Below are 16,200 nucleotides of genomic sequence, written 5' to 3' on the forward strand. Positions count from 1 at the left end.
AATGGCAAGAAAAATAAATGAACAATGAACTAATAAAATAAAGGAAAAGTACTCTTGGCTAGACATAGGTAATTGAGATCACCATCCTTGTCTACAAACCATGTATTGACAATTATGAGAGGCCAACCTATTAAGTCTACTTCCAAAAGCCTTAAGTACGTAATATCTACTCCTAGGCTTGAAGTACGTCAAATAGGCTTGATCACATCAACCCATAAGTCCCAACCTACCTACTAATTAGATTAGTAGTGGGTTGGCGTCAATGAGTATCAAATTGATCACCAAGGGTTCTCAAATCACCAATTCAATGAGACCCAATGACTCAAGGTCACTCAATTCCCTTAGCCTAGGCCAAGAGCAAAGAAAACTACTCAAAAACTAAAGGAAATATTTTATCATACACCTAGTGTGTAATAAAAGTAAACAACACAAAATGCATGAATTAGTGAAACCCATGACTACCACAAGCAAGAAATCAACAATAGCAATTAAGATGAACATAAAAAGGACATAGACACATAAAATTGCATTAAAGAAAATTAAGATTCAACAATGGTTCATCAACATAAAAGTAACAAAATAAGGGAAATGAACAAGTAAAACTAGAAGATCAAAGATGTAATACAAGAAATTAAGAAGGAAAACTAAATCAAAACAAGAATTATAACTTGGATCCAAGAAGAATTAACTAAAACTACCCTAAAATCTAGAGAGAGGAGAGAGCCTCTCTCTCTAGAATTCTATCCATAAAACATGATGAAAACTAAACTATGACTACTTGGTTCTTTCTCCCTCCAATCCTTGGGTTCAATAGCATCAGAAATGAGTTGGATTGGGCCCAAAATGCTTCATAAATCGCTGGGGGCGATTTCACTTTTTAGTGGAGCACGTGCTCAATCGGCGTGCACGCGTACGTGGCGCGTGCGCGCACCTATGCGTCAGGCAATATATGGTAAATTTTATATCATTTTGAAGCTCCAGATGTTAGCTTTCCAACACAACTGAAACCGTCTCATTTGGACCTCTGTAGCTCAAGTTATGGCCGATTGAGTGCCAGGAGGTCAGGCTTGACAGCTTTACGGTTCCTTCATTTCTTCATGAGTTCTCCCACTTGCATGCTTTTCTCTTCACTTCTTCCATCCAATACTTGCCTTATGAACCTGAAATCACCTAACAAACATATCAAGGCATCGAATGGAATTAAAGTGAATTAAAATCACCAATTTTAGGGCCTAAAAAGCATGTTTTCACATTTAAGCACAAATCAAGGGAGAATTGCAAAACCATGCTATTTCATTGAATAAATGTGAGAAAAGTTGATAAAATCCCCCAAATTAAGCACAAGATAAACCTCAAAATTGGGGTTTATCGAATCTCTCCACACTTAAACTAATCATGTCCTCATGCTAAGAATAAAGAAGGACAAGGAACGGGTATGAACATTTATTCAATGCAAATAAACTATATGCACCTATCTATATGAATGCAACTAAATGATTTTACCTACTTGATTAAAAGTAAATCAATCTCCAAGAAAATATATAAGCCAGTAGGGCAAAGGTCATATGACGACTCACAAACTCTACCAATTCAAATATCAAAATGAAGTTCAAATAGACTTGCAAGAAGAAAAGCTCATGAAGGTCGGGAACAAGGAATTGAGCATCGAACCCTCACCGGAAGTGTATCCGCTCTAGTCACTCAAGTGTATAGGGTCGATCACTCAATTCTCTTCTACTCATGCTTTCCAAGATTCGTTTTTCATCTAACAATCAACAATTATTCAATGCATGCACACATTTATCATGAGGACTTATTCATAGGTTGTAATGGGGCTAGGGTAAAGGTAAGGATGCATATGGTCAAGTGAGCTTGAAATTTGAATCTTTGATTAACCTAAGCTCTCACCTAACCTATATAACAACCTATAGAATTCTAATACAATGCCTAGCTACCCATGATTCCCACTTTTTCTTTTTCTCATACTCATGTATTCTTTTTAATCCACATTCCATATGCATTGATTTTTATTGAACTTTACTTTGGGGCATTTTTGTCCCCTTTTTATTGTATTCTTTTTCTATATATTTTTCTTTTTCTTTTTGTATATATATATTTTCTACATTTTTTTTGAAAAGTATATACAAACATATCAATGCATATGGTTTTACATATGGTGCATGAATATGTACCCAATTCCTAATATAAAAATTACACTTTTACCTCAACCAATGTTCCAAGTTTTCCATACCCAAATGACACACACTCTCACTAGCCCAAGCTAATCAAAAATCCAAATTAAGGACATTTATTATTTTTCACTAAGGGGTAGTGATGTGCTATAATTAAGAACAAAAGGGATTTAATAGGCTCAAAATTGGCTAACAATGGTTGATGAAAGGTAGGCCATTTGGGTAAGTGAGCTAAATGAAATGATGGCCTCAATCATATAAATGCATGTATACATGGAATAATGGACATAAAGAATCAAACAAATCAAAGATTACAATCATAGAAAGAGAATAATGCACACAAGAATGAAAATAAGTGGTTATATGATGTAACCACACAATTAGGCTCAAAACTCACATGCTTGTATTCTTAACTCAAAAACCATGTTCCAAAATAAATTTTTCAAGAAAGTTCAACAAGAAGAAAATTTTCAAATTGGCAGGGTGCCCTAAAAACAGTTTCTTGGAAAAGAAATCATCACCCTAACCAAGTAGTCCTAACATAAAAAGAAGTGGTAAAATATATACAAATTCTAACTAGCATGCAACCTATCATGCAATGCAACAACTAACTAACAAGGACAAAAATTAAAAATTGGTGTTGAAAAATTAAAAATTGGTGTTACCCATGGAGATCGGTCAGACGACCTCCCCACACTTAGAAATTTGCACCGTCCTCGGTGCATGCAAAGAAGAGCAAGGTGGACGGGTTTCTACAATTGATGAGCTCCTTCAAAAGGTTGTGCGGGTGAACTTGTTTGTTGCCCCATTTAGAAGCTTTCTCATTCCTTTCCTTCTTGGTGGCCAACCTAAAAGGAGAGAAAAAGAAAGACAAATAAGCCTATAACAAAGATTTTGAAGCAAATAGAACATAGGCGGGGGCTAATACCAAATAAGAGTAAGGTTCTCACTACATGGTAGCTACAACATATGAGTGAGAAGACAATATAAGCTAAGGCGTATTAACTAACACTTGATGCAAGAGTAAAGTCAAAGCATGAAGAGCATATTGAGCATCAAGTCAAAATAAGAAGAAGTGGGTCATAAAAAACATGCAAGTTTATATCAATGCACAAAGAATATAGGAGCCATACAAGAGTAAGCATTGATTTAAAAGTTTCATCACCCATCAATATCAAACAAGTCAAGAAGCACCAAGATTAACCAAGAAATTCTCAACAATTGAATATAAGAATCCAACACCATTATTAAAATAAGAAACTTAGAAAATAAAAGGGAAAACAAGTTACAAAAAATAAAATTAAAATTCAATGAATGAATGAAAACAAGGAAATGCAATAAAAGAAAATGGAAGAAAAGAAAGAAATTTTTTTTTATTTTTTTTAAATTAAAAAAATTTTTTTTTAATAATTTTTTTTATATTTTTAAAAGAAAGAAAAAAAATTTCCAAGAGAGGAAGAAGAAAGAAAAGAAAAAAAAATAGAAAGAAAGAAGAAGGAAAGAAGAAAGAAGGAGAAAGGAAAAAGGAGAAAAACAGAGTGCAAATCCGCGCATATGCGCCATGCGTGCTCAGGTGCGGATGCAGCACAGACAATCCGCGCGCGCGCGCCATGCGTGCTTACGTGCGGATGCGGTAGGGACAATCGGCGCGCGCGCGTCATGCGTGCTTACGCGCGGATCGCCTGGCACAAAGTAGGCATAAAGTGGGCACAACTCTCGGGTTTTAGTATTAGGAGTTGTGAAACCACATCGGCGCGCGTGCGCACTGCGCGCTTGGGCGCCGATGCCCTTTTTTTTTTTTTTTGTAAAAACAGGGCACTCTCCTAATCTACAAGAATTCTAAAACAATCAAAATTAAAGTTCAACAACAAATATTTTTGGTTTTTGAAAAATTTTCAAATACACTAAAAACAAAACTTATACTACAAGCAAAATGAAATTCAACAACAACTAAACTAATCAAAACAAACTAAGGAATAACCAATCAATCAAAGCAATATGTATAAGAATATAGAAAATAACAAAAACTAGCTACAATGGCAACTCCAATCACTTATTAACCAAATCTAAAAGAGAGTGGAAAGAGTTTACCATGGTGGGGTGTCTCCCACCTAGCACTTTTAGTTTAAGTCCTTAAGTTGGACATTTGGGAGGCTCTTTGTCATGGTGGCTTATGCTTGTATTCATCCTTGATCCTCCAAGAATGCTTGCTCCTCAATTGGTTGTCAGAATTTCCAACCATTTCCACCAAGCTTGGCTGAGATTCTTCCCAAGATATGAGCTCCCAAAATTGATCCTCATATATTCTCAGATCCCAAATTTTATTTTTGCACCCATCTTCAAGTTGATCATCATAGCTCCAATTGGGTGGTTTAGCCTTGGAATTCTCAAAGAAGCCTCCAAGCAACTTCCTAGACCCATACAATTTAGCTCCACACTAAACCTTGCAATCAAACTTTGAACATGCAACCATGATGAACCTAGAATGATGTTTCCAACCACTGCACAACTCTCTCCTACTCATAATTCCACAAAGAGCTCTAAGTTGACCATCATTTTCAATCAAACCATATTCAAGTGAGAAAGTGAAGCTTAGGGATAGAAATTTTATCCACTTGAATGTTGTGTTGGATGATGGTGACTTAGGAAGGGGGACCTCCTCACACTTAGCCAATGTGAGATCCATTCCCTTGTGCTCTTTCTTTGCATCTTCCACCTCTTTGTAAGCTTCTTCAATTTCAATTCCTTGCTCACCAACTTCTTCTATGCACCCTTCATTGCTCAAACCATGTGTTGGAGGTTGTGCATGATCCTCCTTGTCATCAATTTCATAACACAATGAGGGAGTAAAAGACACATTGGTTGGTGTGGAATCATCTTCAATGGTGGCGCTTGCTTCTTGCTCAACCTCTTCCTCTTGGTAGCTTCCTTCCAATTCAATTTCTTCTTCATTGCTTACCAAGGGTATGGAAGGTGAGGTATCTTCTTTCTTAATCTCCATGTCAAGCCCAATGGGGGAGGATTCAATTGTACATAAGAACTCATCAATGATTGAATCCATCTCTTGATCAACCTCTTCAAAGTTTTCCACCATGATATGCCTTGGAGGTTGTACACCCTCCTCAACATCAATATCAAACTTCTTGAAAGAGGGCTCTCTAATGCTACATTCCCATGGACTTCCAACATCTCCTAGGTTTTCAACCACTTCTTCCGGCTCAATTATCTCATCTTCCTCCCTTTATGGAAATTCTTGCTTCAACTCCCCTTCTTCACCTTGAAGCTCTAAACTCACTCCCTCACTATGCTCCTTAGTTGCTTCTCCACATTCAACAATGGGAGTGCCTTGGTTGTTTAGGCTTAGTTGGGACCATATTGCTAACGGCTTTCGCTAGGATAGCCATCTTGGCTCCTAGCTCCTTAAACTCCTTTTGGTTCTCTTCTTACCTTCGAATGTAAGAACTAACACATTCTTAGAGAGGATCATCCATTAGAGGTGGTGTGGAAAAAGAAGGTTCATTGTTTGGGAAAGAGGTTTCATAATCGGAAGTTGGTTCATCTTGGTAAGGGTATGGAGGTGGTGTATAGTGACATGGTTCTTGAGAGTAATTATGTTGGAATGGTGATGGTTCCATGTATGGTTCATATGGTTCACAAGGTGGTTGGTATGGTGGATAAGAATTAGGGTCATAAAGAGGTGTTTGGTGGTAGGGGGCTTGTGAGTAAGGTGGTTCAAAGTCATGTTGAGGGGGTGGTTCATAGGCATGGGGTAGTGGTTGTTGTCAATTACAATAAGGGTCACCACATCCATTAGATTGATATGCATCAGGATTAGAATTATACCCATAAGAAACTGGAAGGGGTTGTTGCCAACAAGGTTGATCAATCCCTTGAGGCTCCTCCCATCTTTGATTCCCAAATCCTTGATGCATGTTACCATTGTAGTTCTCATTCCCTACAACATAATTTGAGCCAAACTCATAGCCAAAGGGTTGAGAATTCATAATAGCAAGAGAAAATAAAAACAAAACTAGCAAGAACTAATAAAAACTAACTCCTAAAACAAGCAAAAACTAGCAAAGAAGCCTATTAACATATATACAATAGCCAATAACATAACACCATTGCAACTCCCCGACAACGGCGCCATTTTGATGATTGAATTCTTTATTGATATAGAATTTCTCAATTGAATTCTCGTTGCAAGTATAGTTCTAGACCAACAAAGAATCCTCACATACAAAAATATTGGTTGTCACAATTAACAAACCCCAAATGAAAATTTACCGAAGTATTTAAACTCCGGATCGTCTCACAAGGAATTGTAATGAAGTGCTCAATTATTGGCTATAAAGGGGGTTAAGGGGGTTGGTTTTATATTTTTGCAAGAAAATAAATGGCAAGAAAAATAAATGAACAATGAACTAATAAAATAAAGGAAAAGTACTCTTGGCTAGACATAGGTAATTGAGATCACCATCCTTGTCTACAAACCATATATTGACAATTATGAGAGGCCAACCTATTAAGTCTACTTCCAAAAGCCTTAAGTACGTAATATCTACTCCTAGGCTTGAAGTATGTCAAATAGGCTTGATCACATCAACCCATAAGTCCCAACCTACCTACTAATTAGATTAGTAGTGGGTTGGCGTCAATGAGTATCAAATTGATCACCAAGGGTTCTCAAATCACCAATTCAATGAGACCCAATGACTCAAGGTCACTCAATTCCCTTAGCCTAGGCCAAGAGCAAAGAAAACTACTCAAAAACTAAAGGAAACATTTTATCAAACACCTAGTGTGTAATAAAAGTAAACAACACAAAATGCATGAATTAGTGAAACCCATGACTACCACAAGCAAGAAATCAACAATAGCAATTAAGATGAATATAAAAAGGACATAGAAACATAAAATTGCATTAAAGAAAATTAAGATTCAACAATGGTTCATCAACATAAAAGTAACAAAATAAGGGAAATGAACAAGTAAAACTAGAAGATCAAAGATGTAATACAAGAAATTAAGAAGAAAAACTAAATCAAAACGAGAATTATAACTTGGATCCAAGAAGAATTAACTAAAACTATCCTAAAATCTAGAGAGAGGAGAGAGCCTCTCTCTCTAGAATTCTAACCATAAAACATGATGAAAACTAAACTATGACTACTTGGTTCATTCCCCCTCCATCCTTGGGTTCAATAGCATCAGAAATGAGTTAGATTGGGCCCAAAATGCTTCAGAAATCGCTAGGGGCGATTTCACTTTTTAGTGGACCACGTGCTCAATCGGCGTGCATGCGTACATGGCACGTGCACGCCCCTATGCGTTAGGAAATATATGGTAGATTTTATATCATTTTGAAGCCCCAGATGTTAGCTTTCCAACACAACTAGAACCGCCTCATTTGGACCTCTGTAGCTCAAGTTATGGCCGATTGAGTGCCAGGAGGTCAGGCTTGACAGCTTTACGGTTCCTTCATTTCTTCATGAGTTCTCCCACTTGCATGCTTTTCTCTTCACTTCTTCCATCCAATACTTGCCTTATGAACCTGAAATCACTCAACAAACATATCAAGGCATCGAATGGAATTAAAGTGAATTAAAATCACCAATTTTAGGGCCTAAAAAGCATGTTTTCACATTTAAGCACAAATCAAGGGAGAATTACAAAACCATGCTATTTCATTGAATAAATGTTTGAAAAGTTGATAAAATCCCCCAAATTAAGTACAAGATAAACCACAAAATTGGGGTTTATCAATTCTGCATCAACATATGATCCTTTTGAGCTTGATGAATCCTTTCCCACTATGCTTGGAATTGATGATGAGGTAGATTTCACACAACCTTCCACTTATAATTTGAGTGATGCGGAAGAGCTTGAAGACATTGGTGAAGAAGAACTTGAACTTGAGGAAGCTTGGCAAGAGGTAGAGCTTGAAGAACCTTGTCAAGTGGTGGAAGCCTCTAGAAGAGGATGGACGGGAGTGGAGCGTGCTTTATCAAGACCATTGGGAACTCCTCCACCTAAGTTGCCACTACTCCTTTATTTGAGTGGGTAAAACTTCTAACTCTTAGCTTTATTATCCTACTTGAATTTGGCTTGCTTGAAACGGATGGCCAACTTAGGATGCCTTGTGGAATTAAGCGTAAGAGGAGGATGTTTAATGGATGGCGTTGTAAATCTAGGCTCATTATGGTTGAGGCTTCAAGGGTTGGATGCAAAGGTTGGTGCACTACTCAATTGGATGGGTCTAGGAGGATAGTTTGGTGCTTAAGTGAGAATTCGGCTTTTCTACCACCCGAATGGAATCAACGTGGTCAACTTGAAGATGGGTATGAAAACAAAGTATGGGATCTCGGATTACTAGAGGAGGATCAATTTTGGGAGCTCATGGTTTGTGGAGAACTCCATCAAAACTTGGAGATATCAATTTTGAATGATGGAGCTTATTGGAAGTCCAAACATTGGTGGATGTTCAAAGATGGATTCAAGCACAAGCCACCTTGATGAAGAGCTCTTCATAAGTCTAACTTAAGGACAATAAACAAAAGTGCTAGGTGGGAGACATCCCACCATGGTAACATCTTTCCCATTTTCATCTTTTGTATATATTGGTAAAAATAGGTTTAATTTCATGTTTTGTTTGATTAGTTGAGTTTAATTGGGAGTCTAGTAGGTTAAATAAGGTTTTATGATGTTTTGGTAGCTGTTGGAGGTTTAGAATACTTGGTTTGGTGCAAGAACTTGGAAAATTTTTGAAAAAACAGAGCACCATTTCACGCGTACGCGTGACCCCAAGTTTTCAACCATCCACGCGCATGCGTCGTCCACGCGTACGCGTGGATCCAAAATTTTCACCCCAATACAAATTTCAGAGAGTTGTGCGAGTTTTGGGCTGGAATTGTGCCTTTAGGCCAAGCCAACCCACACATACGCGTCGCATCTCTGAATAACCCACCACGCGTACGCGTGACCGATGCGTACACGTCGATCCCCTTTCACCGATCCACGCTTACGCGTCACACCACGCGTATGCGTGGATTGCCCTGCATCACCCATCTTCTTTTCCTCTCTTCTTTCTATTTCTTTCCTTCTTCTTTCTTTTCTTATCTTCTTTCCATCCTTCAATCATCATCCAATATTACCAATCACCATATATTACCATTTATTTTAGTAAGTTGTTTTGTTAGTTTGATTTTCATTTAATTTTTATTTTTCCTTGTGTGTGTTGGAATTATTAATCTTGTTTACCGTTTGTTGCTGCTGATTACTAATGGGATATTAGCTTAATATCATTATTATTAATTGTCATTGTTGGATTCTTTGTTGAGGTTACAATTTGCTACTTGGTTTTGAATTTTTCATGCTTAACCTTTTTGCATACTGGTGTAGGAAATCGTGATCGTTCATTCCTTGGTAACAGTGCTGAAAACTTTATACGCACGTTCATAATCTTAGTTCTTTGTCACAACTTCGCACAACTAACCAGCAAGTGCACTGGGTCGTCCAAGTAATAAACATTACGTGAGTAAGGGTCGATCCCACGAAGATTGTCAGCTTGAAGCAAGCTATGGTCACCTTGTAAATCTCAGTCAGGCAGATTCAAATGGTTATAGGGTTTTAATAACTAAAAGATAAATAAAATATAAAATAGGATAGAAATACTTATGTAATTCATTGGTGAGAATTTCAGATAAGCGTATGGAGATGCTTTTGTTCCTTCTGAACCTCTGCTTTCCTACTGTCTTCATCCAATCCTTCATACTCCTTTCCATGGCAAGCTGTATGTTGGGCATCACCGTTGTCAATGGCTACATCCCGTCCTCTGAGTGAAAATGGTCCAAAATACACTGTCACCGCACGGCTAATCATCTGTCGGTTCTCGATCCTGCTGGAATAGGATTCAGTAATCCTTTTGCGTCTGTCACTACGCCCAGCACTCGCGAGTTTGAAGCTCGTCACAGCCACCCCTTTCCAGATCCTACTCGGAATACCACAGACAAGGTTTAGACTTTCCGGATCTCAAGAATGGCTGCCAATATGCTAGCCTATACCACGAAGACTCTGATCTCACGATCAGGAGTCTAAGAGATACACATTCAAGCTTGTTTACATGTAGAACGGAAGTATTTGTCAGGCACGCGTTCATAAGTGAGAATGATGATGAGCATCACATAATCATCACATTCATCATGTTCTTGTGTGTGAATGAATATCTTAGAGAAGAAATAGGCTTGAATTGAATAGAAAAACAATAGTACTTTGCATTAATTCATGAGGAACAACAGAGCTCCACACCTTAATCTATGGTGTGTAGAAACTCTACCGTTGATAATACATAAGTGATGAAGGTTAAGGCATGGCTGAATGGCCAGCCACCATAAAGGTCTAAGATAGCATAAAACTAATCAAAGATGAAAATACAATAGTAAAAAGTTCTATTTATACTAAACTAGTTACTTGGGTTGCAGAAATAAGTAAATGATGCGAAAATCCACTTCCGGGCCCACTTGGTGTGTGCTTGGGCTGAGCATTGAAGCTTTCATGTGTAGAGGTCTTCCTTGGAGTTAAACGCCAGTTTGTAACCTGTTTCTGGCGTTTAACTCTGCTTTGCAACCTGTTTTTGGCGTTTAACTCCAGAATAGGGCAGAGAGCTGGCGTTGAACGCCAGTTTGCGTCATCTAAACTTAGGCAAAGTATGGACTATTATATATTTCGGGAAAGCCCTAGATGTCGGCTTTCCAACGCAATTGAGAGAGCGCCATTTGGACTCCTGTAGCTCCTGAAAATCCACTTTGAGTACAGGGAGGTCAGAATCCAACAGCATCTGCAGTCCTTCTTCAACCTCTGAATCTGATTTTTGCTCAAGTCCCTCAATTTCAGCTAGAAATTACCTGAAATCACAGAAAAACACACAAACTCATAGTAAAGTCCAGAAATGTGATTTCTATTTAAAAACTAATAAAAATATATTAAAAACTAACTAAATCATATTGAAAACTATGTAAAAATAATGCCAAAAAGTATATAAATTATCCGTTCATCACAACACCAAACTTAAATTGTTGCTTGTTCCCAAGCAACTGAAAATTAAATAGGATAAAAAGAAGAGAATATACTATAAATTCCAAAATATCAATGAAACTTAGCTCCAATCAGATGAGCGGGACTAGTAGCTTTTTGCCTCTTGAATAGGTTTGGCATCTCACTTTATCCATTGAAGTTCAGAATGATTGGCATCTATAGGAACTTAGATTTTAGATAGTGTTATTGATTCTCCTAGTTCATTATGTTGATTCTTGAACACAGCTACTTTATGAGTCTTGGCCGTGGCCCTAAGCACTATATTTTCCAGTATTACCACCAGATACATACATGCCACAGACACATAACTGGGTGAACCTTTTCAGATTGTGACTCAGCTTTGCTAAAGTCCCCAATTAGAGGTGTCCAGGGTTCTTAAGCACACTCTTTTTTTGCTTTGGACCTTGACTTTAACCGCTCAATCTCAAGTTTTCACTTGACACCTTCATGCCACAAGTACATGGTTAGGGACATCTTGGTTTAGCCGCTTAGGGCAGGATTTTATTCTTTTAGGACCTCCTATCCACTGATGCTCAAAGCCTTGGATCCTTTTTATTACCCTTGCCTTTTGGTTTTTAAGGGCTATTGGCTTTTTTCTCTTGCCTTTTGGTTTAAAGAGCTCTTGACTTTTTCTGCTTGCTTTTTTTTTTCTTTCTTTTATTTTTTTTGCCAATTTTCTTTTTTTTTTTTTTCGCAAACTTTTGTATTCACTGCTTTTTCTTGCTTCAAGAATCATTTTTATAATTTTTCAGATTATCAAATAACATGTCTCCTTTTTCATCATTCTTTCAAGAGCCAACATATTTAACATTCATAAACAACAATATCAAAAGACATATGCACTGTTCAAGCATTCATTCAGTAAACAAAAAGTATTGTCACCACATCAAAATAATTAAACTAATTTCAAGGATGAATTCGAAATCATGTACTTCTTGTTCTTTTGTGATTAAAAACATTTTTCATTTAAGAAAGGTGATGGATTCATAGGACATTCAGAGCTTTAAGACATAGACACTTAAACACTAATGATCATATAGTAAAGACACAAACATAAATAAAACATAAGGCTCAAAAATTGAAAAACAGGAAAATAAGAACAAGGAGATTAAGGAACGGGTCCACCTTAGTGAGAGTGGCGTCTTCCTCTTCTTGAAGAATCAATGGTGCTCTTGAGCTCCTCTATGTATCTTCCTTGCCTTTGTTGCTTCATCCCTAGTGATTTTGGTGCTCCTATCCTTAGTTGCTCCAAATAGTTGTGTGGAGGAAAATGTATCCCTTGAGGTATCTCAGGGATTTCTTGGTGAGGGAATTCCTCATGCTCTTGTTGAAGTCCATGAGTGGGCTCTCTTGTTGTGCAGTCAAATGCTCTATTACTGAGCTATGGACCCTTGAGATGAATCTCTCCATCTCCCATGACTCGGAGGTGGAAGCTTTTGTCTTCCCTTTCCTCTTTCTAGAGGTTTCTCCAGCCTTAGTTGCCATAAATGGTTATGGAAAAACAAAAAGCAATGCTTTTACCACACCAAACTTAGAAGGTTTGCTCGTCCTCGAGCAAAAAAAGAGAAGAGGGAGTAGAAGAAGAAGAAAATGGATGAGATGGAGAGGTGTGAAGAGGAGAGAAGAAAAGGTGGGGATCCTGTGGGGTCCACAGATCCAGTGGGGTCAAGGACTTAACATCCCTGCTCCAATTAGGCGTTCAAAACACCCTTATAGTGCATGTCTGGCGTTAAACGCCAGCTTGCTGCATGTTTCTGGCATTTAACGCCACTTCCATGCTCTGTTCTGGCGTTAAACACCAGTCTGGTTCTTGTTTCTGGCGTTTAACGCCATCTTGATGCTTCTTTCTGGCGTTAAACGCCAGTTTGATGCTTCTTACTGGCGTTTAAACGCCAGTAAGTTCTTCCTCCAGGGTGAGCTATTTTTAATGCTGTTTTTCATTCTGTTTTTGATTTTTCAGTAGTTTTTATGACTCCACATGATCATCAACCTAAAAAACCATGAAATAACAATAGAAAATAAATAGATATAATTAAATAACATTGGGTTGCCTCCCAACAAGCACTTTTTTAATGTCAATAGCTTGACAGTGAGCTCTCATGGAGCCTCACAGATGTTCAGAGCATTGTTGGGACCTCCCAACACCAAACTTAGAGTTTGAATGTGGGGGTTCATCACCAAACTTAGAGTTTGGTTGTGGCCTCCCAACACCAAACTTAAAGTTTGACTGTGGGGGCTTTGGCTGACTCTGCAGTGAGAGAAGCTTTTCATGCTTACTCTCCATGGTTACAGAAGGAGATCCTTGAGTTTTAAACACAAGGTTGTCCTCATTTAGTTGCAGGATCAACTCTCCTCTGTCCACATCAATCACAGCTTTTGCTGTGACTAGCAAGGGTCTTCCAAGGATGATGGATTCATCCTCATCCTTCCCAGTGTCTAGGATTATAAAATCAGCAGGGATGTAAAGGCCTTCAACCTTTACTAGTACGTCCTCTACTAGTCCATAAGTCTATTTTCTTGAGTTTTCTGCCATCTCTAATGAGATTCTGGCAGCTTGCACCTCAAAGATCCCAAGTTTCTCCATTACAGAGAGTGGCATTAAGTTTATTCCTGACCCCAGGTCACACAGAGCTTTCTCAAAGGTCATGGTGCCTATGTTACAGGGAATTAGGAATTTACCAGGATCCTGTTTCTTTTGAGGTAATTTATGCCTATCCAATGCATTTAGTTCATTGGTGAGCAAGGGAGGTTCATCTTCCCAAGTCTCATTTCCAAATAATTTGGCATTCAGCTTCATGATTGCACCAAGGTATTTAGCAACTTGCTCTTCAGTAATGTCTTCATCCTCTTCAGAGGATGAATACTCATCAGAGCTCATGAAGGGCAAAAGGAGGTTCGATGGAATCTCTATGGTCTCTAGATGAGCCTCAGATTCCTTTGGTTCCTCAAAGGAAAACTCCTTATTGGTCACTGAGCGTTCCAGGAGGTCTTCCTCACTAGGATTCACGTCCTCCTCCTCCTTTTTAGGTTCGGCCACACCAAGTAAGGTAATGGCCTTGCACTCTCTTTTTGGATTCTCTTCTGTATTGCTTGGGAGAGTACTAGGAGGAGTTTCAGTGACTCTTTTACTCAGCTGGCCCACTTGTGCCTCCAAATTTCTAATGGAGGATCTTGTTTCATTCATAAAACTTAGAGTGGCCTTAGATAGATCAGAGACTATATTTGCTAAGCTAGATGGATTCTGCTCAGAATTCTCTGTCTGTTGCTGAGTGGATGATGGAAAAGGCTTGCTTTTGCTAAACCTATTTCTTCCACCATTATTAAAGCCTTGTTGAGGCTTTTCTTGATCCTTCCATGAGAAATTTGGATGATTTCTCCATGAGGGATTATAGGTATTTCCATAGGGTTCCCCCATGTAATTCACCTCTGCTATTGCAGGGTTCTCAGGATCATAAGCTTCTTCTTCAGAAGATGCCTCTTGAGTACTGTTGGAAGCAGCTTGCAATCCATTCAGACTCTGAGAAATCATATTAACTTGCTGAGTCAATATTTTATTCTGAGCCAGTATGGCATTCAGAGTATCAATTTCAAGAACTCCCTTCCTCTGAGGCGTCCCATTACTCACAGGATTCCTTTCAGAAGTGTACATGAACTGGTTATTTGCAACCATGTCAATGAGTTCTTGAGCTTCTGCAGGCGTTTTCTTTAGGTGAATGGATCCACCTGCAGAATGGTCCAATGACATCTTAGATAATTCAGACAGACCATCATAGAATATATCCAGGATGGTCCATTCTGAAAGCATGTCAGAAGGACACTTTTTGGTCAGTTGCTTGTATCTCTCCCAAGCTTCATAGAGGGATTCACCTTCTTTCTGTTTGAAGGTTTGAACATCCACTCTAAGCTTTCTAAGCTTTTGAGGAGGAAAGAACTTGTCTAAGAAAGCCGTGACCAGCTTATCCCAAGAGTTCAGGCTATCTTTCGGTTGAGATTCCAACCATATTCTAACTCTGTCTCTCACAGTAAACGGGAGAAGCATAAGCCTATAGACCTCGGAGTCAACCCCATTGGTCTTAACAGTATCACAGATTTGCAAGAATTCAGTTAAGAACTGAAAAGGATCTTCTGATGGAAGTCCATGAAACTTGCAGTTCTGTTGCATCAGAAAAACTAATTGAGGTTTTAGCTCAAAATTGTTTGCTCCAATGGCAGGGATTGAGATGCTTCTTCCATGTAAATTGCAATTTGGTGCAGTAAAGTCACCAAGCATCTTCCTTGCATTGTTATTATTTTCGGCCATGTCTCCTTCTTTTTTAAAAATTTCTGTCAGATTTTCTCCAGAGAGTTATGCTTTAGCTTCCCTTAGCTTCCTCTTTAGAGTCCTTTCAGGTTCCGGATCAGCTTCAACAAGAATGTTCTTGTCCCTGTTCCTGCTCATATGAAAAAGAAGAGAACAGAAAAGAAAATATGAAATCCTCTATGTCACAGTATAGAGATTCCTTTATGTGAGTAGAAGATGAAAAGAAATTCAAACACAGAAAGAGGGAGAGGTTCGAATTTTTAAGAAGAAGAGAAGTGTTAGTAGATAAATAAATAATTAGAAGGAGGTGAGAGAGAAGAATTTTCGAAAATAATTGAAAAGAAAAGAAAAATATTTTTGTTTTCAATTTAAAATTAAAGTTAAAATTCGAAAATTAAGAAAGGAAAATAAAATTAAATCAAATTAAAATTTAAAACAAATAGTTAATTAAAAAGGAATTTTGAAAAAGAGGAAGGTGATTTTCGAAAATCAGAGAGAGAATTAGTTAGGTAGTTTTGAAAAAAATATATGATTGAAATAGTAAACTTTTAAAATCAAACAAAAAGTCAAGTAGTTAATTGAAAAAGATTTGAAAATCAATTTTTGAAAGGATAA

At 37.9% G+C, this 16,200-nt stretch overlaps 1 non-coding gene and 1 pseudogene across 1 annotated transcript; one reads left to right on the forward strand and one right to left on the reverse strand.

Moving 5' to 3' along the window:
- Window positions 1–13,392: 13,392 nt before the first annotated feature.
- Window positions 13,393–15,723, reverse strand: LOC148548399 (uncharacterized; annotated as a pseudogene).
- On the forward strand, window positions 15,085–15,192 carry LOC148548400 (small nucleolar RNA R71). Its single transcript, XR_015897141.1, has one exon. It is a non-coding gene; the product is annotated as a small nucleolar RNA R71 (small nucleolar RNA).
- Window positions 15,724–16,200: the final 477 nt, after the last annotated feature.

The sequence above is a fragment of the Arachis ipaensis genome, chromosome B8 (genome assembly GCF_059453495.1).
Source record: "Arachis ipaensis isolate K30076 ecotype BB chromosome B8, ASM5945349v1, whole genome shotgun sequence".
Classification (NCBI taxonomy): domain Eukaryota; kingdom Viridiplantae; phylum Streptophyta; class Magnoliopsida; order Fabales; family Fabaceae; genus Arachis; species Arachis ipaensis.